A 24,375-nucleotide genomic window follows, 5' to 3' on the forward strand; every position below is an offset into this window, starting at 1 on the left:
TTTGTGAATTATCAAATCTAAATATAGATTTATATGTCTCAATTCAATGGTGAATTTGGGTCAGCCTGACTCTTGTAGATAAGTGATATGTACAATATACGATGATTGCAGAAGAAAAGTAGAGATGATTCCAGGAAGCTATTCAAATGCGAGAGAAGCTATTATCTGTTTCCACTGTCGCCTACCTCATGCTCAACCCTATCCACCACCAATCCAGCTGCTCATTCATCCTTCCCCCCACCACCTTCCTCATTTCTCACCTACTACACATCCCATCCTCCATCCATCCATTCCTCCATCTACCTCATTCCCCTTCAAGCCCATATACCCACCTATCCATCCATTTACCCACCCAGCCATCAATTATGAAACCTTTATTCCATTCACTCCTCCACCTGCTCCATCTGCCATCTTCCCATTCACCACCTACCACCCAACCTCACAGCCACCCATGCATCCATTGCACATTCATCTATCCATTCCCTCACTACTCACCCACCCAATCTATCACCCCATGTCATCCATCTATTCACTAACCACCCATCCTAGCCCCAATCCTATCCACTCGCCATCCGCCAACCATTTCCTACACAGGCACCCACCCTATTCATCCATCCATCCAAACTTTCACCACCCACCCAGTTCATCCCTCCATTTAGCAAATATTTATTAGTTACCCATATGTGCCAGGGATTATGCTATGGACTTGGCACACACATGCCTAAGAAATGACTTTTTTCCCAAGAACTTCTATACCCAGTGTGAATGAGATATACTCTAAAATAAAAAAGACAAAATAAAATGCCGCTAAGTTTTAATAAGACATGACAAACACGAGGCAGCATCTTGCAGTGAGTACGTGTGCATGCTTTGAAGCCAGACCTATTTGACTTTGATTTGGGCTTTGCCATTTGATAGATGGATTTCCTCATATCAATCACAGCACTTCGTTAAACCTGTTTCCCCACCTGCTAAACAGGAATAATAATTGCATTTACTTCAGAAGATCATGGTGAACCCTAAACAAGTTAGTGTTAAGTAAGTTAACACATTGTGAGAAGGGGCCATTCACAAGGAACAGTGGACTCCTCTACCAACCTAGAGCAGCCCAGCTGACAACCGACAAGACAATGGGAACCTCAGTCTTAAACTGCAGGAACTGAATTCTGCCAGCAAACACGTGGACTTGGAAGGGGACCCTGGGCTCAGAAGAGAGCCTGCTAACACTTCAATTGCAGTGCTGTGGGATCTTGAGAAGAAGACCCAGCGAAACCACACCTAGACTTCTGACTCATGGAAACTGTGAGATAACAATTGTGTGTTGTTTTAAGCCACTTAGTTTGAAGTAACTTGTTATGTGGCAATAGATAACTAAGACATGGAGTTACTCGCCCACGGCTGCATAACTCCTCAGTGATAGGACCTGGATTCAGAACAAAAGTGAACCACCACACCTCCTGAAAGATAACCAGCCAGAGGGGCTAAAAAACCAAAGATTTTCTGATTAGCACCCAGCTGACCAGAAAATTAATTAATCAGAGTCTCTAATTCCTTGGACCTTGTGATTAGTTAGGGATTTTCTGCATTTGAAATCAAGTTTTCCATGGTGATTGCACCAAATACCATGGCTGCCCTGATGCTGCTGTACAAGTGCAGCAACTGTAGAGTTGGGGGAAGAAAGTTCCACTTTGGATGTGACCCAAAGGTCTGATTCAGAACACCTAAGTGTTTCCATTTTGAAAATGTGATGAGCATTGCTTACTGAGAAGTAGCCATCTGGTTTCATGCCTCCGCTGCGTTCCCCCCCCCCATTGGGCCACATGGGCTGAAGAAATTAGATCTGTGGACATAAGACTTACTCATTTTAAATATAGAGAATGATTCCGTGGGGGCAGTGGTCTACCAATCAGATAGCCACGACCACCACTACTACCAAAATGACAACAGCAGCTCACAGTCATTCAGAGCTTTCCTGAGCCTGATGCAGAGCCCAGCTGTGAGACCTATGGGTTACCCAGGCAGGCTCATAATTTGGCACCCTTTGTATCATTACGTTTTAATATTTATTCATCATCTATTTGTTGGGTGTCAGGAAAACTCAGTTACTATTAATAAAATTGCATGCTTTTTTCTAACTCCAAATGTGGATCAGGTGTTTCACTCACAGTAGGAATGGAGAAAAAGTCACATTTACTCATTCATACCCTGGGGCCAGCATAGAATCAATGAACTGAAAACATTGGACAACATATTTCTCCCTTGTCTGTCTTACCTTTTCTCACTTCAGTTTTCCTTTGTAGCTTCTTAGGACACATATTAAAGGGATCAACATTTAGATCATGAAATAAATCTCCTTTCTAGCAAAGAGCTCTGTGGGCTGCACAAGTGCAGTGCTAAATTCTCAACAGACCGAGTTGATGCCAGTGACCAGACTTTTAAAGCTTTTTCACTTGTTCATGCTGTCAGCTCCAGAGTGAGGACTCTGGTTTGCATTTGGCCAGTTATGAGTATGTGTAGCTCTGCGTTGACTGGCTCCACATTCTAGATCTAATCCAAGGGTGCTTTGGCACACACTGCATGACTGGTTTGTCCCTCAACCTCATCAGTCTCTGCTGAACACTTTGAAGAAATCATCTCGTCTTTTCTTCCCTATCATGTTGTGAGGCAAGTACTATAATTGGCCCCATTTTCCTGATGAAAAAAGTGAAGCTTAGAGAGGTTAAGAAGCTTTTCCAAGCTTAGACAGCCATTAAATGGCAGAACTGGGATTCGACTCCAAGACCGACTGCCTCCAGAGCTTTTATTCATTATATTTGATGCTCAAATCCAGCATTTTGCAGGTGCACATTTGTTTTCATGGAGAAGTGACTGTATCAAGGATGAGTCCCACTGTAGCCACCATGAGCTGCTTTGTTGGGGGAAACAATGCAAGGGAAAGGTATGAGGAGGTGCACACTCACCTGAGCCTCTAGCACAGGTGTCAGAAGTACTATGAGGTTGAAGACTCTCAGCTGTAGCACATCTCAGATTTGGTCAGTATTCATTTTATTCATACATCCAATTCAATTCAATTCAATTCATTTATTCATTCACTCATTTGAGATTGATTGAGAACCCATGATGACAAACAGTGTTTTATGAACTAGCTGGTGAATTAGACAATGTCCCTGCACTTATGGCTTGCATTCTAATATGGAGGTAAAAGAAATAAGAAAACCAAGAAATAAAATACTTTTAGAAAATAATAAGCAACGTGAAGGAAACAAGGGGGGTTGTGACAGAGCAACAGTGGGATCTGGGTAGAGAAAACAGTCAGGGAAGACCTGTCTGAGGAGGTGACCGCAGAGCTGAGATACGAATGGTGAGAAGGAGGCGGTGAGGACAGGACCAGGAGGAGGAGCATTTCAGGCACATGGAAGAGCAGATACAGTGACCCTGGGCTGGGAGTGAGCATTGCTTAGATGAAGGAGAGAAAGGATGCAGTTGAGGCAAAAGCACAGTGCATGTGGTAATACACAGGGAAGCCTGGTGTAGCTTGAGACCAGAGAGGTCGGTATGGGCCCCTAGGGCATTTTAGGGCAAAAAAAAAAAAAAAAGAACTCGGACTTTGGCCTGGTGTCGGCAGGGAGCCATAAAAATGAACAGCAGGACCCAGGTAATACTTTTTTCAATGGTTTCTCTGAAAGTCATGGGAAAAATGGAAAAAGAGGTCCAAGAGTGATAATAAGAACAAGTGGGAGACTACTGCAGAAGTCCTACTCCATATAGAAGGCACATCTGAGGGATTTCATGTTTCATTTCACTCTGGCCAGACTGGAACCCTTGCCAGTTCCTTTAACTAGCCAAGCTCTTTTATGCCTCAGGGTTTCCCCCACCTGCAATACTCTTTCAGCCCTTCTTTAGCTAAGTCGAGTTCTTTTTTAGGCCTAAAAAAGGCCCTCTTATCCAATGTCTTTTCATCTAGGAAGCCTTCTCTGGCCCCAAGTGCAGGTGAGCTCTCCTTGTTTCTTATTCCCACGGCAAACAGCTCTTCCTCTTAATGGCACCCATCTGCCTTGCAACTACTTAAGCAAGTCCACTGTCCCCTGCTGTTCCCTTTATGAGCCCCACGAAAGCAATAATTACATCACTGCAGCTGCAAATAGAATGCACAAAGAAGACTCTTGGCAAATATTTATTTCATGAAATAATATTTTGTTGAAGTTCGTGGCAACTTGAGATTTATGCTACTGACCCTAAATGATTTTTAAACAATTAAGTAGGGTCAGTCTTTCAAACAATTTTTTGTTTTTTTGAGATGGAGTCTTGCTCTGTTGCCAGGCTGAAGTGCAGTGGTGCGATCCCAGCTCACTGCAACCTCTGCCTCCCAACTTCAAGGGATTCTCCCACCTCAACCTCCTGAGTAGCTGGGACTACAGGCGTGTGCCACCATGCCCAGTTAATTTTTTTGTATTTTTAGTAGAGACGGGGTTTCACCATGTTGGCCAGGATGGTCTCAATCTCTTGACCTCATGATCTGCCCTCCTTGGCCTCCCAAAGTGCTGGGATTACAGGCATGAACCATTGCACGCAGCCCTCAAACAAATTTTTTTAGAGCAATAGCTATGATGGCTACATGCCTTGTATGTGCCGGGAACAATATTAAGCACATTACACTCAGTTACTCATTTAATCATCTCAATAACCATATAGCATAGGAACATTCACCACTGTTTTTCAGATGGGAAGCTGAAGATGATCATGGTTAAGTAACTTGCCCAACAAGACATTCTGATTATGTGATGGAGATAGCAATTCAAATTAATGTCCATTTAGATGCAAAGCCCATGCTTTTTAAACTAATCACTCCTGAAGACAGGCACAATCATTCCCTCAGCAAGTATTTACTGAGTGTCAGCTTCAGTGCAGAGGAAGATACGATGTTGAATTAGCCAGAGTTCCTGCTTTCTAGGACATTAGCATCTGGTAGGAGAGCTGAGACCTGGAGTGAAGAATCTATGTAATGTTTGTAATGTGGGAATCCATATGGCCCAGTCTAGAGAACTGTTGAGATCAAGAGAATTCAGTCTAAAAATCTTGAAAACAATTTCAGAGTAACACATTCACTTATTGTAATTCTCTAACATGATGAAGAGGACTCACAGTCTATAGAAATATTTCATAAATCTTTTCCCTTTGCCACAGCTTCCCTCACATACTACAGCTTTTCCAAAACCCCTCAATCCCAGCCTCACTCCAAATCTCTTTCTCCAGTCAACTGATGCACCTCTTTCCTTTATTCCTTCTGTTTTTTTTTCTCCTTAAGATTCTGTATCATTGAATCTCAAAACAGTTGACAAAACCCAAGCCAGCCCTTTTGCCAATTCTATGAAAACCATGGAGTTTCTTCTAGAGAAATACTCAAGTGCATGTACATGCAGACTGCCCCCTCCTGCCCCACACACAGACATACACTTATTTTACTGGTTTGCCTATAATTTCAAGGGTTCCACAGACCTTCTGAATCTTACCCACAGTTTCTGGATGATAAACCTTGGCATTGGTAATCTGAAAAGCCATTAGCTACTTAGCATTTGCCAAAGCAGGATAGCTCTTCCTCTTTCCATGTGCATGAGAGGACTTCAAAAATTTGCATAAAAATAGATGCCACCCTAACCAACCAAACCCCATGCCTGCTGCTTCAGATGCATGTCTTTCTTCACAGTTTCCAGCTTTAAGTGGCTATATCTTGCAAGGAGAAGGAAACTCTGTAATTAAGATAGCCAGATAACAAAGGACTTAGCAGCCCTCTAGCTGCTGACATTCTAGCTAAAAGAGCTGGACCCAACTCTCTAGTTTTTAAGTCCGAGTTCAGGCTAAAACCTGAACCCTGATACCGAGTGGTTTTAATTAACCCACATGGTATGGTTCTGCAAACCAACTGTTCTCAGCCACTGCATTATGTCACTAGTGGATGGCCATCAGTATCAGAAATGTTGGAAAGTAATTGGAACTATTAGTTAAATCCTAGAGTTGGAACATTATTTGCTTAAAAAATAAATTTGTGGAGACTTCTGGTTCCTAAATGGCAGTGTAGAAGCAAGCTGGCTTCACTACCCCACACAGAAAACCAAAAACATATATACAGTCCTGAGATTATTACCAGCAAGATCCCAGAACTGAAATATGAGAATGAGACATTTCCCAGGGCCACAAAGAAGTGAAAAAATTCTGAGCAGATGGTTAGAGAATTGGATTTCTATATCTGCAATGTCCCTACACCCAATCTGCCTGGCACGAAGTACATGAAAAATTTCCCCCCAACTCATGATTTCTACATTGAAAAAAGTGAGACCAAGGGGACAACTAACTTACCCACTATCTTATGTTCCCTGGCAGGAGACCTGTCCCTGCCTCAGCCTATAGGAAGCATCAGGAGTGCCTGAAGGAAGAAATATTTCTGAGGACAGGCAGAGACAAAGCAGGGAGGCAAGAGTACCATCCATAGCCCTGAAAGCTCTACTCTGCAACTTAGCCAAAGGAGATGCTAAATCAGAGTGGCTGTTCAGCTGCACCATGCAGAAGGAGGTTTGTTCCACAGGTCTACTGGACATGAGCCCCTAGCCAGCCTTTCCACACTACTAGAATATTCCCTTTGAGACCTCATCCATTCAGGACAGGCAGTACTCTGATTGTTTACCAGAGCTTGGCTTGGGCACCATCTAGTCCTGAAATGGAGGCAGCAACTTAGCAGAAAAAAAATAAACAAATAAATTACAAAGACTGTCTAAGCAAACATACCTAGTAAAAATGAAAACAGGCCACACAGAGAAGACTGGCATAAATAACTAATCATTCAATGCAAACACACCCACACACATCCACAAAAACAATAAGAAACAAGGACCCATGATCTCCCCAAACAAACCAAGAAAACAGTGGTGAACCCTAATGAAACAGTGATATGTGAGCTCTCTAACCAATAATTGAAAACAGCAGTTTTAAAGAAACTCAGTGATCTGCAGAGAAAAGCAATTCAGAAATTTACTGAAGAAATTTAACAAAGAGATTGAAATAATAATAAACAAACAAATCTTGGAACTGAGAAATACATTTGCTGAACTGAAAAATTTATTGGAGGGTCTCAACAGTAAAGGGATCAAGCAGAGGAATCAGTGAGTTCAAAGACAGCTATTTGAAAAGACACAGATGAGAAGAAAGAAAAAAGAATGAAAAAGAACAAAGATCATATTTACAAGATACAGAAAATTACTACAAAAGTCCAAATCTAAGAATTATTGTCATTCAAGAGGGAGTTGAGCAAGAGCAAGGGGTAGAAAGCTTATTCAAAGAAATAATAACAGAAAAATTTCCAAAACTTGAGAAAGATATGAATATCCAAGTACAGGAAGGTCAGAGAACACCAAACAGATTTGATCCAAATAAGACTACCCCCAGGCATATAATAATCAAACTCTCAAATGTCAAGGACAAAGAAAGAATCCTAAAAGCAGCAAGAGAAAAGAAGCACATAGCATGTAAAGGAACTATAATTCATCTGGCAACAGACTTCTCAGTGGAAACCACACAGGCCAGGAAGGAGTGAGACAACACTTTCAAACTGCTAAAAGAAAAGACCTGCTGTTTAAGAATACTGTATCCAGCAAGGCTATACTTCAAATATAAAGGAGAGGTAAAGTCTTTTCCAGACGAACAGAAGCTGAGAGAATTCACCACCACCAGACCCATCTCATAAGAAATACTAAAGGGATTTCTTTAATCTGAAAGAAAAAAGAAAATAGTAATATCCAAAAAGAAAACATGTGAAGATACAAAACCTATTGGTAAAATTAAACCTATATGGACAGATCTAGAATACTCTAATACTGTCATTTTAGTATGCAATCTACTAATAACTCTAGTATGAAGCCCAAAAGACAACTCTATCAAAAAGCAATAATAGTTACAGCAACCTGTTAAAAGATAAACAATATAAAAATATGTAAATTGAAGCAACAAAAAATTTAAAATGTGAGAGGGATAGAGTTAAAGTGTTAGAGGTTTTTTTCATTTTTTCTTTGTTTTTATTATTTTCTTTGTGATCTAAGTTGTCTTCTCTTTAAAATATCTTGTTATATCTAAAAGATATAGATCTTTTTGTAAGCCTTATAGTAACAGCAAGGCAAAAATTTTGTAATTGAATCACTAAAAATAACAACCAATGAACTAAAACATACTATTAATAATAGAGAAAATCACTTAACTACAAAGGAAGGCCATAAGAAAGGGAGAGAGGAGCTACAAAATGATCAGAAAACAAGCAACAGAATGACAGTGGTAAGTTACTGCTTACCAATAATAACACTGAATGTAAATTGACTCAATTCTCTAATTAAAAGGCATACAGTGACTGAAGAGATAAGAAACAAGACCCAAATATATGCTGCCTACAAGAAACCCACTTCACCTATAAAGAGACAGATAGACTGAAAATATAGGAGGTGGAAAAATATATTCCATGCAACTGGAAACCAAAAGAAAGCAGGAATAGCTATTCTTGTATCAGATAAAATAGACTATACATCGAAGACTTTAAAAAAAGATGAAGAAGGTCACTACATAACAATAAAGGGGTCAGATCAGCAAGAGTATATAGTAATTACAAATATCTATGCACCCAGCAAAAGAGCTCCCAAGTATATATAGCAAACATAAATTGATCTAAAGGGAGAGATACAATAATAGTAGGGGATTTCAAAACCCAACTTTTGGTAATGAATAGATCATCCAGACAGAAAATATACAAAGGAACATAGGAATTAAACTATACACTAGATAAAATAAGCCTACCTGACATTTACTGAACATTTCACTCAACTGATGCAGAATACACATTATTTTCATCATCATATGGAACATTGTCCAGAGTAGACCATTTATTAGACCACAAAATAAATCTCAACAAATCCAAATAGTAGAAATAAAATCAAGTATTTTTTTCCAACCACAGTGGAATAAAACTAGAAATGAATAAAAAGAGGAGCAAACTAGAAATGAATAAAAAGAGGAACCTCAGAAACTACACAAACACATGGAAATTAAACAATATGCTCCTGAACAACCAATGGGTCAATGAAGAAATTAAGAAAGAAATTTTAAAAATTTTGAAACAAATGAAAATGGAAATATGACATACCAAAATCTATGAGATACAGCAAAAACAGTACTTAGAGGGAGGTTTATAGCAATAAACTCACAGGGCAAAAAGTAGAAAGACTTCAAATCAACAGCCTGAGGTTGTACCTCAAGGACCTAGGAAAAGCAAGAACAAACCAAACCCCAAATTCAAAGAATAAAAGAAATAATTAAGATCAGAGAAAAAATAAGTGAAACTGAGATTTTTTTTAAATACTGAAGATACAGAAGAGAAACAAAACAAAAAGCTGGGTTTTTGAAAAGATAAAAATCAACAAACCATTAACTGAACTAACCAAGAAAAAAAGAAAGAAGACTCAAATAACTAAAATGAGGAATGAAAAAAGGTACGTGACAACTGAGAACATAGAAATATAAAGAATCATTAAAGACTATTATGAACAACTATACAACAACAAATTGGGAAACTAAAAAGAAATTGATAAATTTCTGAATTAATATCCTTGATAGATATTAATCTACCAAGATTGAATCATGAGGAAATAGAAAATCTCAACAAACCAGTAATGAGTAACATGATTGAAGCTATGATAAAATGTCTTCCATCAAAGAAAAGTCTAAGACCTGATGGCTTCACCACAGAATTTTGCCAAACTTTTGAAGAAGAACTCATATCAATTCTACTCAAATTCTTAAAAAAAAGTGAATAGGAAGGAACACATCTGAACTAATTCTATGAGGCCAGCATTACTCGGATATCCAAACCAGACAAGAACATAATGAAAAAAGAAAACTATAGGCCAATATTACTGATGAGCGTAGATGCAACAATCCTCAACAAAATACGAATTTAATAACACATTAAAAAGAACATTCACCATGATCAAGTGGGATTCATCCCAGGGATGCAAGGATGGTTCAATGTATGCAAGTCAATAATACAATACATCATATTAACAGAACCAAAAATAAAAGCAATATAATTATTTCAATAGATGCTGAAAAAATATTTGATAAAATTCAACATCCCTTTATGATAAAATCTTCAACAAACTGGGTATAGAGAAACATACCTAAAAATAAGAAAAGACATATATAAAAACCCATAGCTAACATTGTATTAAATTGGGAACAATTGAAAGTCTTTCCTCTAAGACCTGGAACAAGACAAGGATGCCCACTTTCACCATGCTATTCAACATAATACTGGAAGTGCTGGGCAGAGCACTTAGGCAAGAGAAAGAAATAAAAGCCATTCAAATTGAAAAGAGAAAAACCCAAATGCTCCAACAAAAATTTCTTAGAACTGATAAATGAATTCAGGAAAGTTACAGGATACAAAATTAGCATACAAAAATCAGTAGCATTTATATATACCAACAGCAAGCAGCTGAAGAAGAAATCGAGAAAGCAATCCCATTTACAATAGCTACAAAGAATACAAAATACCTGGGCATCAATTTAACCAAAAAAGATAAAGATCTACACAAGGGAAACTATCCAACACTGAGGAAAGAATTTGGAGAGGACACAGAAAAGATGAAATTGTCATTTTAACAATATTAATTCTTCCAATCCATGAACATATATCTCATGCTCTTAGATTGGAAGAATTAATATTGTTATAATGACAATACTACCCAAAGCAATTTACAGATTCAATGCAGTACTACAGAAATATCAATGACATTCTTCACAGAAATAGAAAAAACAATCCTAAAATGTATGTGGAATCACAAAAGACTCTGACTAGGCAAAGCAATCCTGAGAAAAAGAATAAAGCTGGTGACACTATACTACTTTACTTTAAAATATGCTACAAAGCTATAGTAACCAAATCAGCATGATACTGGCATAATAACAGACACATAGACCAGTGGAACAGAATAGAGAACCCATATGTAAATCCACACATTTATAGTCAACTCATTTTTGACAAAGGCTCCAATAACATACAGTGGGGGAAAGACAGTCTTTTTAATAAGTGATGCTGGAAAACAAGATACCCCATTTCAGAAGAATGAAACTTGATGCTTTTCTCTCACAGTATAAAAAATCAAATCACAATGGATTAAAGACTTAAACTTAAGACCTAAAACTATGAAACTAATAGGAGAAAACATTGGGGAAATGCTCCAGGATGTTGCTCAGGGCAAAGATCTTTTGTGTAAGACCTCAAAAGCATAGGCAACCAAAGCAAAAATGGACAAATGGGATTATATCAAGCTAAAAAGTTTCTGCACAGCCAAGAAAACTTTCAGCAAAGTGAAGAGATGACCCACAGAATGGAAGAAAATATTTGCAAATTATTTATCTGACAAAGGATTAATAATCAGAATTTATAAGGAGCTCAAGAAAATCAATAGCAAAAAACAAGCAATCTTGATTGAAAAGACAAATAACCTGATTAAAAAATGGTCAAGAGATCTGAATAAACATTTCTCAAAAGAAGACATGCAAATGGCCAATAGGTATATGAAAAAAATGTCAACACTGCTAATCGTCAGAGAAATGCAAATCAAAACCACAATGTGATATTATCTCACCCCAGTTAAAATGGCTTTTATCAAAAAGGCAGGCAATAACAGATGCTGGTGAGGATGTGGAGAAAGGAGAACCCTCGAACACTGTTGTTGGGAATGTAAATTAGTATAGCCACTATGGAAAACAGTATGGAGTTTTCTCAAAAAATTAAAAATACAACTATCGTATGATCCAGCAATGCCACTATTGGATATATATCCAAAAGAAAGGAAATCAATATATTAAAGAATATCTCCATTCCCATGTTTATTGGAGCACTATTCAAAATCAACCTAAGTGCTTATCAGTGGATGAATGAATAGAGAATGAATAGAGAAAATGTGGTATATACACACAATGGAATACTATTCAGACATAATAAGAATGAAATCTTTCTTTTGCAGCAATATGGATAGAACTGGAGGCCATTACGTTAAGTGAAATAAGCCAAGCACAGACAGACAAATATCACATGTTCTTACTCATATGTGGTAACTAAAAAAGTGGATCTCATGAAGATAGAGAGTAGATTAGTGGTTATCAGAGGCTGGGAAGGGTAGGGAGTCGGAGGGATGAATAGGTGCAAATATATGGTTTGATAGAAGAAATAAGACCTAGTGTTTGATACATCAGTAGGGTGACTATAGTTTGCAACAATCTACTGTACATTTCAAAATATCTAGAAGAGAATAGTTGGAATGTTTCTAGCATAAAGAAAAGACAAATATTTAAGGTGATGGGTATGTCATCTTTACAAATTTTATGAATGTGTAAAATTATTACACGTGTGCCAAAAATTTTCTATTATGTATCAATTAAAAGTATTTAAAAATAAATACATTTGAGAACATTAAAGTTATCTTTGTAATGATACTGCTTTCAATGCCCTGTTTTCAGATGTGCTTTCCTGTAGATGGGGGATGGGAGGGAATGGGCAGTGGGTGCCATCAGGGGAATTCTTAATAGCCCTGGGATTCCTGTGTGACTTAGTCTTGCCCTTCATGGTTTCTGATTTTAAAAATATTGAAAAAGGCCTTTGGTAACCCCCCAGTTTTTATGTTACCGTTTTTCTTCTCCCAGAATGGTGCTTCCCAAACCCTAGTTATTTTAACATTATCGTCAAGATTTTTGTTGTATTTTGACTTATGCCTCTTTAATTTTCAATTTAAGATTTGTTCTAATACTCAATCCTCTTTAGCCGTATCCTAAGCAATAATAATCATGAAATCATGGGATTGATGTGTTTGTTATTTCCGCACATTAAAATAAGTACGTAATTTTAAAAATAAAATCATGCTTCATGTACCATCAAAAATAATTCTCTATACACCCAGTGTTGTGGTTACCACACTTTGAAGACACACTGTTCCAGTAACTGCTCTCATGAGTTGAAAACCTTATCTTTGATCCACTTATTCATCGGTAAGTTCCATTTCTTCTTTTAAAATCATCTATTAGGTGCTTATTGTGTGCCAGGCACTGGTCTAGGTGTGTGCTTTGCTTATTATTTTATTTAATTATTTGAATAAAACTTTGAGGTTGTTATTGCTATTCCCATTTTGCAAATGGAGAAAAGGAGGCTCAGAGACATGTCTGCGGGTCTTGCCTAAGCTCACACAGCCTGCGGTTTTTCCAGGAGGACAGAATCAGGTATCTACATTGTGAGAAACTATTAGCAGTGATGGGGAGGCTTGTTGACCTCCTCAAAAAGGCAGGCACTGCGTTTCCAAAACGGCGTCAGCTCCTCTAAACAGTCAAATCACAGAGGGGACATTTGTTTGGGAAATATGTCGCAGTGTTCCAGCAGCCTAGATTCTTTCCAAGAGTTTCTCAAAATCCAGCAGAATAAATATCAGATTTTTTATTGCCTACCACATAATAGGAATATAACTTAATACCGTTGGAGCGCCAGGCTTTCGGCAGCCTCCATAAATCTGGCGCTCCAATTGACTCCATATGCATTTAAGCAAAACTCAGCCCACATAGGGGAGCAGGGGATGTAATTGGAATACGGAATGGGGCTTTTGGATTAATCACATTCTGAATATTAACTGTGTATTATGCTTATTTCCTTGCGAATATATTCAGAAGTCTCAGCATGTGTACCTGACTCAGCCTTATACAATCAGAATAGCAAATGTCCTGATTGTGAGGTTGGAAACAGTTCCAACTGCAGTGTATGAGGCCGAATTTCATTTCCCCTGAGAAAAAGAATATTTCAACACTCTCCGGGAGGCCTCGAAACACAATGTATGGTTTTTCGACACCAGGGGAAGAAGCAGTGTTTGTTTTCAGCTGCCTAGTTCAGAATGGATTTTGCCAAGGAACAAGACCATGTTTTGTAGTGAATTATTGGAGGATTTTTCTGACCCAATAACTATTCTATTTTTAAAGGAATAAGCACTCTATGATTGTCTTTACTAGGTGGAGGAGGCAGGGGGGTCGGAAGGTGGTAGAGGAGGGAATAGGAAGAGGCACAGTGTGACCAAGGATTAAGGTTTAGAGGGGAAAATTCTGAATGACTTCGTGCTCTGCCAAGGGCATTGCTGGGACGACCTTGCTGCATGACTACAGAAAACATCCTATGTTAGTTACACAATTCATCATTCACAAAGCAAGGCTGTACCTGCAGAATCTCGTCTAGTACTCACAGCAATTCTGAGAGGTAGGTGGTATGATTCCTATTTCACAGATGTAGAAATTGAGGCTTGGACAGTTTCTCCCTTGAACAAATGCGAATAAAAAAGTCATGGGAGGCCGGACGTGGTAGCTCACGCCTGTAATCCTAGCATTTTGGGAGGCCGAGGTGGGCAGATTGCCTGAGCTCAGGAATTCAAGACCAGCCTAGGCAACATGGTGAAACCCCATCTCTACTAAAATACAAAGAACTAGCTGGGCATGGCAGTGTGTGCCTGTAGTCCCAGCTACTTGGGAGGCTGAGGCAGGATAATTGCTTGAACCCAGGAGGTGGAGGCTGCAGTGAGCCGAGATCACGCCACTGCACTCCAGCATGGGCAACAGAGAGAGACTCTGTCTCCAAAAAAAAAAAAAAAAAGTCATGGGAGAAGGACCTGGACTGGGCAGGGAGGGAGGTGGGTGGCAAGTGAGGCACTTGCTTCAGGCACAATGTGAAAGGGCACCCCCAAACCTCAATAATTGAGAAAAATTATATTTTAATGTAATGATGTTTTAAATTACTGCAAAAAATCTATGGGGAGCAAAATATCAAAATTCTACATAAGGACAGGATTAGTAATAGTGCTTTGATGAACCGTATTGGAGCCTAAGGCAAAAGGAAGAATCAGCAATTCTGATCCGGTCTTCATTTATTTTGATGACGTAGTTTTCTTTCTTTCTTTTCTTTTTTTTTTTTTTTGGCTTCCCTTTAAATTTTGTGCCTGAGGCCAGTGCCTCACTAGCTTCACCTCAGTCCTAGCTGTGCATGGGAGCCAAAATTATCTCCCTAAAGCCTACATCTGCTCAGATCAGGCCTCGGATCAAAACCTTCCAGGGGCTCCCTGTCACCTAAAGGAAAGAGTCCAGATGCCCAAGCTTGACTCTGGGAGCTTCTGAAATTGAAGGTGCACAGACTGCAGGCTTTGAACTGGGCTCTGCAGTTTACATACATAAAATGGGCTAACAGTTCAGGCCTTAGACTTAGGGACTTAGACAACCTGGGTTTGGATCTTGCTCTATAATGTACTAACAGTGTGACCTCTGTTAAAGTCCCCAAGCCTCAGTTTTCTCACCTGAAAAGGGAGAGAGCAGTGATATCCAGCTTATAGAGTTGCTGAGAAGATTGAATAATAAAAACAACAAGAATAATGAAAACAAGAACGATGCCATTTATTACGTACCAACCTTCCCAGCGTCTAGCACACAGTAAGTGTTCAGTTAATCCACTCAACAAACATTTATTGAGTACCTACTATATTCCAGGTTCTGGAGCTTTTGAGACTCCAATAAATGTTAATTGTTATTACCATTATTGAATCTTTACAACAGTCTCATGGAATAAGTATTACTGTTTTCATCCTTATTTTACAGATAGGGAAACTGAGGATCAAAGGGATTAAGTAGTATACTGGAGGTAAGCTAACAGTTAAATTGAAGAGCCAAGAGTGGAGTCCTATTAATTTTGGCTCCAAAGTCAACAGAATTCTTTGTGAGGTCTAACGAAGCCTTTGAGAGTATATTTGTCTTTTCCACGGGACTGTAGGCTTCCAGAGGGCAGATCTCATGGTGGATTTTTCCTTGTGTTTGTCTCAGGCCTTGCAAAGAGTTTTGTACACAGCAAGTGTTCAACAAACGGCTAACAAAATAAACTGAATACTGTCTTAAAGCTTTCTTGAATGTGATTTGTGGTTCGTGTCTGAGTATTTACCCCCACTATGTCGAGTGCATATGGTGCTTCTCTAGTTCTTTGCAAGGAAAGATAACTTGGCTTGGTGGTGGAGATGGATGGGTGTCCAAAGTGAAACTCACCTTCTTCCTCCACCCACCTGCTCCTGCTTGAAGTCCCTATCTCTGTGAACATAGCACAGTCAACCCACTGCTCACACAAGATACCAGGTATTGTCCCTCCCCTGCTCTTCCATCTCCCTCTTTGCTGATAGCCGCTCAACTGCCATGTGCTGGGGATCCCTCCTCCTAAACCTTTCCTCTTCAGCCATATCTCTTCATCCCTGTCCACTCCCAGCTTAGTCTAGGCTGCCTCCAGGTCTGGCTTGGATCCCTTCTCACTTCTCTGCCTGCTTCTAGCCTGGGCCCCCATCCCCTCGTCTCATCCCATTCCCTACTGGGCAACCAGAACCATCTTTGTCAACCACAGACAGATCAGACCAGCCTCTTTCCTGCTTCAAACTGCATGGTTCTGGTTACCTAGAGCAGTGACCTCCAAAATAAGGGACCCACAAACCGGGGGCAATGAAGAATGATCCCCTTGAGTATGAGAAGGAGGTATTGAAATTTCTTTTTCTGTTTATTTTCTACTTTATCCTTTAGAAATTATATTTCTGTACATGTTTTACATATTTCCTTATATTTCTATGCTTAGTTTACATTCAGTAGAGTCTGAGGCAGAGATTTGGATGCATGGGACTTAGTGCAAGAGTGAGCTCAGGAGAAACCTATGAGAGAATAAGAGAAGTGGGATAGAGTCTCATGCCTGTAATCCCAGCACTTTGGGAGGCCAAGGGGGGTGGATCGCTTGAGCCCAAGAGTCTGAGATGAGCCTGGGCAACATAGTGAGACCCTGTCTCTACAAAGAAATACAAAAATTAGCCAGGCATGGTGGTGCATGCTTGTAGTCCCAGCTACTCAGGAAGCTGAGGTGGGAGGATCACTTGAGCCGGGAAGGCGGATGGTGCAGTGAGTCAAGATCAAGACCGTGCCACTGCACTGCAGCCTGGGCCATAGAGCGAGACCCTGTCGCAAAAAAAAAAAGCAGGATGAGGTAGAGGAAAATAGCTAAGCAAAGGTGTGGCCTCAGCTGGAGTCTAGCTTCAGCCTGAAACCAGGGGGAGCTCTGGAGGGTAAACTGCACTACAAGGAGTCAAGTTGACTTTTTGTGTACCTATGTCAGCCACCTGACCTTAGGGTGGTGAGGAGTGTCAATTTCCAAGTGAGTCCATTCTCCTTGGCCAAGGGAAATTCTTTAGATAGGAGGACAGCTGTGAGCAGTGAGCAGTAACACTCCTGCTATGTCCACAGGTATGAGGGACAGATGGGACCCATTTGTTAGTTTCATATGTTCTTTATTTGAAAAAAGATCTTCAAACTATAGGTGTAAATATTTGTTTTATACCATTACTTTATTTATCTTTTTTGGAATAGTTATATTGTGTATGTTGGATTTTATTATTTCTCTTCCATATCTGTTATTTTTCTTTTATTCTTTTTCACTTCAGTTTGTTTTGTTTTTCTCAAATTTTCTTCTCTGTCTCTTATATTTTAATCATGTCAATTTGACTCTGTTTACTTCTATTTTTACTGTACTTGTCATGTTCACACTGAACTTTGTGAGAACCATTTCATCCCCTTCTGCTGCCTTTGAATTTCTTCCCTGAATGCTTTTTGCTCTGGGCTAGATCCCAGCTGAGGAGACCACACATTTGCTTAGCTTTTTTCCTCAACTCCATCCTGCTTCCCTTATTCTCCCATAGGGTTTTCCTGAGTGCATGCCCTCGGTAAGCCCCATGCATCCAAATCCTTGCCTCAGGCTCCATTGAACTTGAAAACTAAGATAGTAACATGCAAATACATATAACTTTAAAAGGACAAAATAGAACTAGACGTTGTCTCTTGTTTCTTAGAGGCAATGGGTTTTTTTTGTTTTTGTTTCTGTTTTTGTTTTTGTTTTTGATGGAGTCTCGCTGTGTCACCCAGGCGGGAGTGCAGTGGTGCATCTCGGCTCTCTGCAAGCTCCGCCTCCCGGGTTCACATCATTCTCTTGCCTCAGCCTCCCAAGTAGCTGGGACTACAGGCGCCCGCCACTATGCACAGCTAATTTTTTGTATTTTTTTAGTAGAGACGGGGTTTTACCATGTTAGCTAGGATGGTCTTGATCTCCTGACCTCGTGATCCGCCCGCCTCAGCCTCCAAAAGGGCTGGAATTACAGGCATGTAATCCAGCATGTAAACCACACCCGACCGGCAATGGTCTTATTAAGCATTTTAAACAATCATTGTGATGTAGTTTGCCTCAATTATGTCAACTTTTTATTATAGAAATATCTGGATATATGCAAAAGTGGGCAGACTTGCATGCTAAACACTCAGGTATGCATCATGCAGCTTGAACACGCAGTCTGTCTGTTCAGGCCAAGTCTAGAAGCTGGAGCTACGGCCTGGGAGGGCGGTGGAATCAGAGTGGACACCTTTGCAGTCTGTTAACAGCAGTGATATCATGAGACATTTGATAGGGGATTGATGTGTCATGCCTAGAACAAGGGCCCCAGAATGACCTTGTCTGTTCACGTCCTGCTAAGTATTCAAAGCCCAGCCAAGGTCCAGCACAACATGGGCATCCAAACATTTGTTAAGAGAATGACCGTTCTCAGCTTCTTGTTCCTGATCTATCATTATTATTAATTTTATCACTATTATTGACACAATTGCATATAGCACTTAATGCATGCCAGGCACTATTCTAAGTGCTTGACATGTATTAATAATTTACCCTCAGAACAACCCTGTGAAGTAGATATTATTATTGTTCTCAGGAAACTAAGGCACAGAGAGGCTAAGTCTCTTGCCAGAGGCCACTCAACTGGTAACAGAGCCAGGATTCTCATTCAAGCCTGCTGGCATCTGCGACCTTGCCTGGGAGTGTCCTTGAGTTTCCTTGTCTGAGGGCAGCAGTCAGCAGAAGGAGGTTGGGCGGTCCCTGTGGGTGGTGTCGGGATGCAGACTGGAGGAGAAGGGCCAGGGGACTCAGAAGCAGGGCTAAAGAGGGGCTGAGGGGCAAGGAGGGTGTGGCAAGGGAGAGGAGGGCCTAGCAGAATGATAAGGATGGGATCTCGAAGGAGACAGACCAGGCATGAAGTCCAGCTGCCCCTTCATCGGCCGCATGTCCTTTGTTAAGTCATCTGTTTATTGGGAACTTCATTCTCTTGATTTATAAAACAGGCCTCATAATCTGACCTCAGGGTTACTGCTTTGTCACTGTCCTGCCTCTGATACCCCTAGATGGCTCCTGTTGCTCACCCACCCATTCACTGAATGAATGAAGCAGTGCAGCCTTCGATAGCTGTTTAAATCTCTTGCAGTAGTATTACTTGGTGTTGGCTACTGCTTGAAACCCGCAGGTTTGGTCAGGATCTGGTGTATATTTTGGTTTAAGAGAGGTTTTCTCAAGGATTCTGGGGGTGCAATGGCATGTATTTTGGGGGCTTATCTCGCAGCATGTGGAAGGGACGTAAAGCTTCCTTCTCTTCAGCTTCCTCTGGGGTTGGCAGACACTTTGGTTCACACTAGGCAAGAGAGTGTATTGGTTGACAGTGGCAGCTCTGGGTTCAAACAGACAGGTTCAAATTTCAGGCCACTTCCTACACACATGATCTTGGTCAGCTTATTTAACGTCCCAGGGCCTCAGTTTCCTCATTTGTAAAGTGAGGGTAAAGAAACATATTCCAGTCCTGTTTTAAGGATTAAATGAGTAAATACAGGTGAACACAGCTTGGACAGTTCCCAGCACATGGTGGTGCCTGGTAAATGCACACACACCGAATTCCTTTGTGCATCAAGGAAGCGGTGATTGTGAATATTTTCAGATGTGTCCTTACCCACACCTGAGTAGATGGAGATCATCACAGGGCTCTGCCCACAACTGAGGAACTGCCTTCTTGTCATATAGAGTATGACTAAACATCTGTAAAACAATTGCTGTATGCCAGGCACTCTTCCAGATGCTTTATTTACATTACTTAATTTAATCTTCACAAAAATCCTAGGAAGTAGATACTATATTACCCTATTTTTCAATAAAGAAGCAGAGGATCAGAAATGTTAAGTGACTTTCCTGAAGTCACACAGCTAGTATGCGACAGAGATGGGCTTTAAACCCAAAGCCAGTGAACTGAACCAAAATGCTATCCTGCCTCTCTAAAGTCAGTGAAACTCAGTGGGAGGGGGATACAGTACCTTTCTGGCTGTCCCCTGTTCTTTTATCTTCTTCAGACAGCAGCTGTTCACCTGCGGTCTCAGGAGGGAGGCAAGGGCCCATTAAGGGAGTGAGGACAGCATCATTTCTGAGCAGACTTTCCAAGTCTTAGATGATGAGCTACTGCACTTCTGGACTGAGTTGATATCTCTGGAGCAAGGCACAGAGAAAGTGAAATCGGCAGAGCTGGCGAGATGTGCAGAGCACATCTTGTATCATCCACAGAGCTGGGAGTGCTTGGCTGATTCAGCTCAGAGAATAAAATTTCCCATTGTTTACTCCTCAGTATGTAAATATTTTTAAGTGAGCAGTATGAAAGAACAGCAGAAGGATTGTTGAATATGAGGGTGGAGGATGGAGGAAGAAACTGGGCTTTGGAATTGGAAAGTTTTTAACTTGTCACTTCCTGGGTGGGTAATCTTAGGTCAATGACTTCCTCTCTCTGACCTCAGTTTTCCTATCTGTAGTGTGGGGAAGAGGGTGGCTTGATAATCTCTTTGCTCCCTGACCTAACTCTCTTGTTCTCGTATTTTGGGGCATGTTTAAAGATGTTAGGGATGGCAAGAGTGGCCTCCCTCAAGCCCTCCAGGGATAGGACAGGTCATTCTGCATCTGTTAAAGTTCCTTGCTTCATTTGGCACATGAGGCTGCCAAAATGCAGGCCCTAGCACTCCACACAAGGTGCTGTGGAAGGTGCCCAAGTGCAGGGAGGGAAGCCTGATCTGAGGCCCCAGAGACAGCTGATAGGGTCAGACAAAGGCACCATGGAGAGCTCCTCAGGAAGCCATTGTCTACGGGGTGACTTGGCCAGAAGCTTTGCCAAGTCTGTACCATACTGTACATGTACCATACTGAATGGTAGCAAACTGGGCCAATCAGGGTCTCTGTTTGTATATGTAAAAATTCTAGGTGAATAAAGAGAAAATGAATCTCTTGGGTCAGGCTGTGATCCATGATGTTGACACCATGCTATCAAGATGGAGGTTCACTTCTGTTTTGGAAGCTCTGGGACCAGCTTCAGTGTATGAGGCCAAATTTCTCTTCCCCTGAGAAAAATAATATTTCAACACTCTCCAGGAGACCTCGAAACACAATGTATGGTTTTCTAACACCAGGGGAAGAAGCAGTGTTTGTTTTCAGGTGCCTAGTGGGTTTTGCCAAAGAACAAGACCACGTTTTGTAGTGAATTCTTGGAGCATTTTTCTGGCCCAATAACAACTTCTTCTTCTCCTTCTCCTTCTCCTCCTTCTCCTCCTCCTCCTCCTCCTCCTTCTTCTTTTTTAAGGACTAATTGCTCTGTAATTGTCTTTACTGGGTGGAGGAGGCAGTGGTGTCAGAAGGTGGCAGAGGAGGGAACAGGAAGAGGCACAGTTGACCAAGAATTAAGGTTTAGAGGGGCAAATTCTGAATGACTCCGTGTTTTGCCAAGGGCATTGCTGGGACGACCTTGCTGCATGACTACAGAAAACATCCTATGTTAGTTACACAATTCGTCATTCACAAAGCAAGGCTGTACCTGCAGAATCTCGTCTAGTACTCACAGCAATTCTGAGAGGTAGGTGGTATGATTCCCATTTCACAGATGTAGAAACTGAGGCTTGGACAGTTTCTGCCTTTAACAAATATGAATTAACGAGTCATGGGGAAGGTGTTCTCTGCCCACAGTCCTACAATGAAAACTTTCACCAAATGCAAAGAATCTGAGGCCCAGAGAGGTTAAGTGACTTATCTGTAGTCACACAGCTAGCAAATGGCAGAGATGGGTTTTAAACTGAAAACAGTCACCTCCAAAGCCTGTGCATTTAACTATTATGTTACATTGTGTTCTGGTTGATCCATCCATCCATCTATTTTTAAATTTACTGAGCACCTCACTGTGTGTGTCCAAAATGTGATTCTTCCTTGACTGCCAAGAGCTAGCTGTCTTCTATCATTCTCCTTCCACCCACCCATCCATCCACTCATCCATCTACCCATCCATCCATTTATCCATCCATCCTCACACTTATTTATTTTTTTAGCCTGTTTGCTTTATTTATTTATTTATTTATTATTATTATACTTTAGGTTTTATGGTACATGTGCGCGATGTGCAGGTTAGTTACATACGTATACATGTGCCATGCTGGTGCGCTGCACCCACTAACTCGTCATCTAGCATTAGGTATATCTCCCAATGCTATCCCTCCAGCCTCCCCCTACCCCACAACAGTCCCCAAAGTGTGATGTTCCCCTTCCTGTGTCCATGTGTTCTCATTGTTCAATTCCCACCTATGAGTGAGAATATGCGGTGTTTGGTTTTTTGTTCTTGCGATAGTTTACTGAGAATGATGATTTCCAATTTCATCCATGTCCCTACAGAGGACATGAACTCATCGTTTTTTATGGCTGCATAGTATTCCATAGTGTATATGTGCCACATTTTCTTAATCCAGTCTATCATTGTTGGACATTTGGGTTGGTTCCAAGTCTTTGCTATTGTGAATAATGCCGCAATAAACATACGTGTGCATGCATCCTCACACTTATTGAGTTCTCTACTAGGTTGCAGGCACTGTGCTAGGCTTTGAGGGTATAATGATAAGCATTACAGGCATGGCCTGCCCCGATGGGTTAACAGTCTATAGGGGGAGACAACAAACGAGGCAACAAATGATTACAACCCTTGATAACCCACAAAGGAATGAATTAGAGGATAAGAATCTGTCTGATCCTCAAATTAGGGAACATTCTTGTAAATGAAGTACAGGTAGGAGTGAGCAGAGCAACACAGTAGGAAGAGGGTTCCAGGCAGGGAAAACATGTTCCCAGCCTTGAGGTGGGAAAGACCATGGAGGCCAGTGTGGCTGGAGCAGAGTGACTGTAGGAGAGAGTGTCCGGGGATGACTTCAGAGAAATATGCAGGACCAGATGTACGGGGCCTCATGACTACAGTAGGTGTGATAGAAAGCCAGGAAACGTTTTATCCAGGCATAATGACATGAATGGACTTGAAGGCTACTGTACCACTCTCATCCCACCTCCACCTGGTTTCACCTGGGGATTGGATACATTCCAATTGCCTTCGGGGATGGTGCTGGAAAAAAATGTTAACTGTCATTTATTAAGTGCTTAGTGCATGTTTTATGTGTTTTTCCTGTATTATTACATTTATCCTTATGACATCCTATGGAGTAGGTACAATTATTATTTCCTTTTACAAGGAGAAACTGAGACTCAGAGAAGTTAAGACATTTGCTCAAGGTCAGCTTGAGGGGGATTAGAATAAAGGCTCATGTTTGTTTGACTTCTTTAGGTGTATATATGAACTTGCATCCATGTCTCAGTCCCAAGCCACATGGCTAGAATCAAATCATTCAGAGAAGCCAGGGCTGGGATGAGAAGGAATGCCTCTCAAGTAGCTGGAATTTGGCATTAGAGGAGACCAGGCTTATTTAGCTTGGAATCCAGCATTAGAACACCTTGACCCTGTGTCTTCTGGGTGCCTCATTACTCACTGGGAGTATGAGAAGGGAACGATTGCACCAAGGAGAGTTGCTGCAGCTGTTGTTAGAAGGCCTGATGTTTCTGACCTCTTCCTACCTCTTCCTATGCCTCAACCCATAGTGGCTCCTCCAGATGCTGTGAAATCCACAATCCATGTCATCCTCGGCCACAAACAGCAGCCAGAGTGGAAAGCTCCATAGGACCAGAGCGCCAACGATACAAAAGTGATCTGCTTCATCAAAGCAGGGGCTCTTGCTCTGTGCCTGGCTGGCCCTAGAAACAAATTACTCTGATCTGAGCAGCTGGGCCTGGTTCTGGGAGATCTGAATTCAGACAAATCTGGAATAGAGTGCAGTGAAAAAGGAGAGACTCAAAAGTCAGATATAGCTGGGACCCAACCTCACCTTGGCCAAGTACCAAACCTTCTAGCTGTGTGACCTTGAATAACTTAGATAATTTCTCTGAAGTCAAAGTTTTTACAACATCTAGATCGGTTTCCCAAAGCCAAAATCAGTACAGTGAGCTATAAGCAGAATACTCATAGCTGATAATAACTGAGCACTTGTTAT

Source organism: Pongo abelii, chromosome 10 (genome assembly GCF_028885655.2).
Source record: "Pongo abelii isolate AG06213 chromosome 10, NHGRI_mPonAbe1-v2.0_pri, whole genome shotgun sequence".
NCBI classification, from domain to species: Eukaryota; Metazoa; Chordata; class Mammalia; order Primates; family Hominidae; genus Pongo; species Pongo abelii.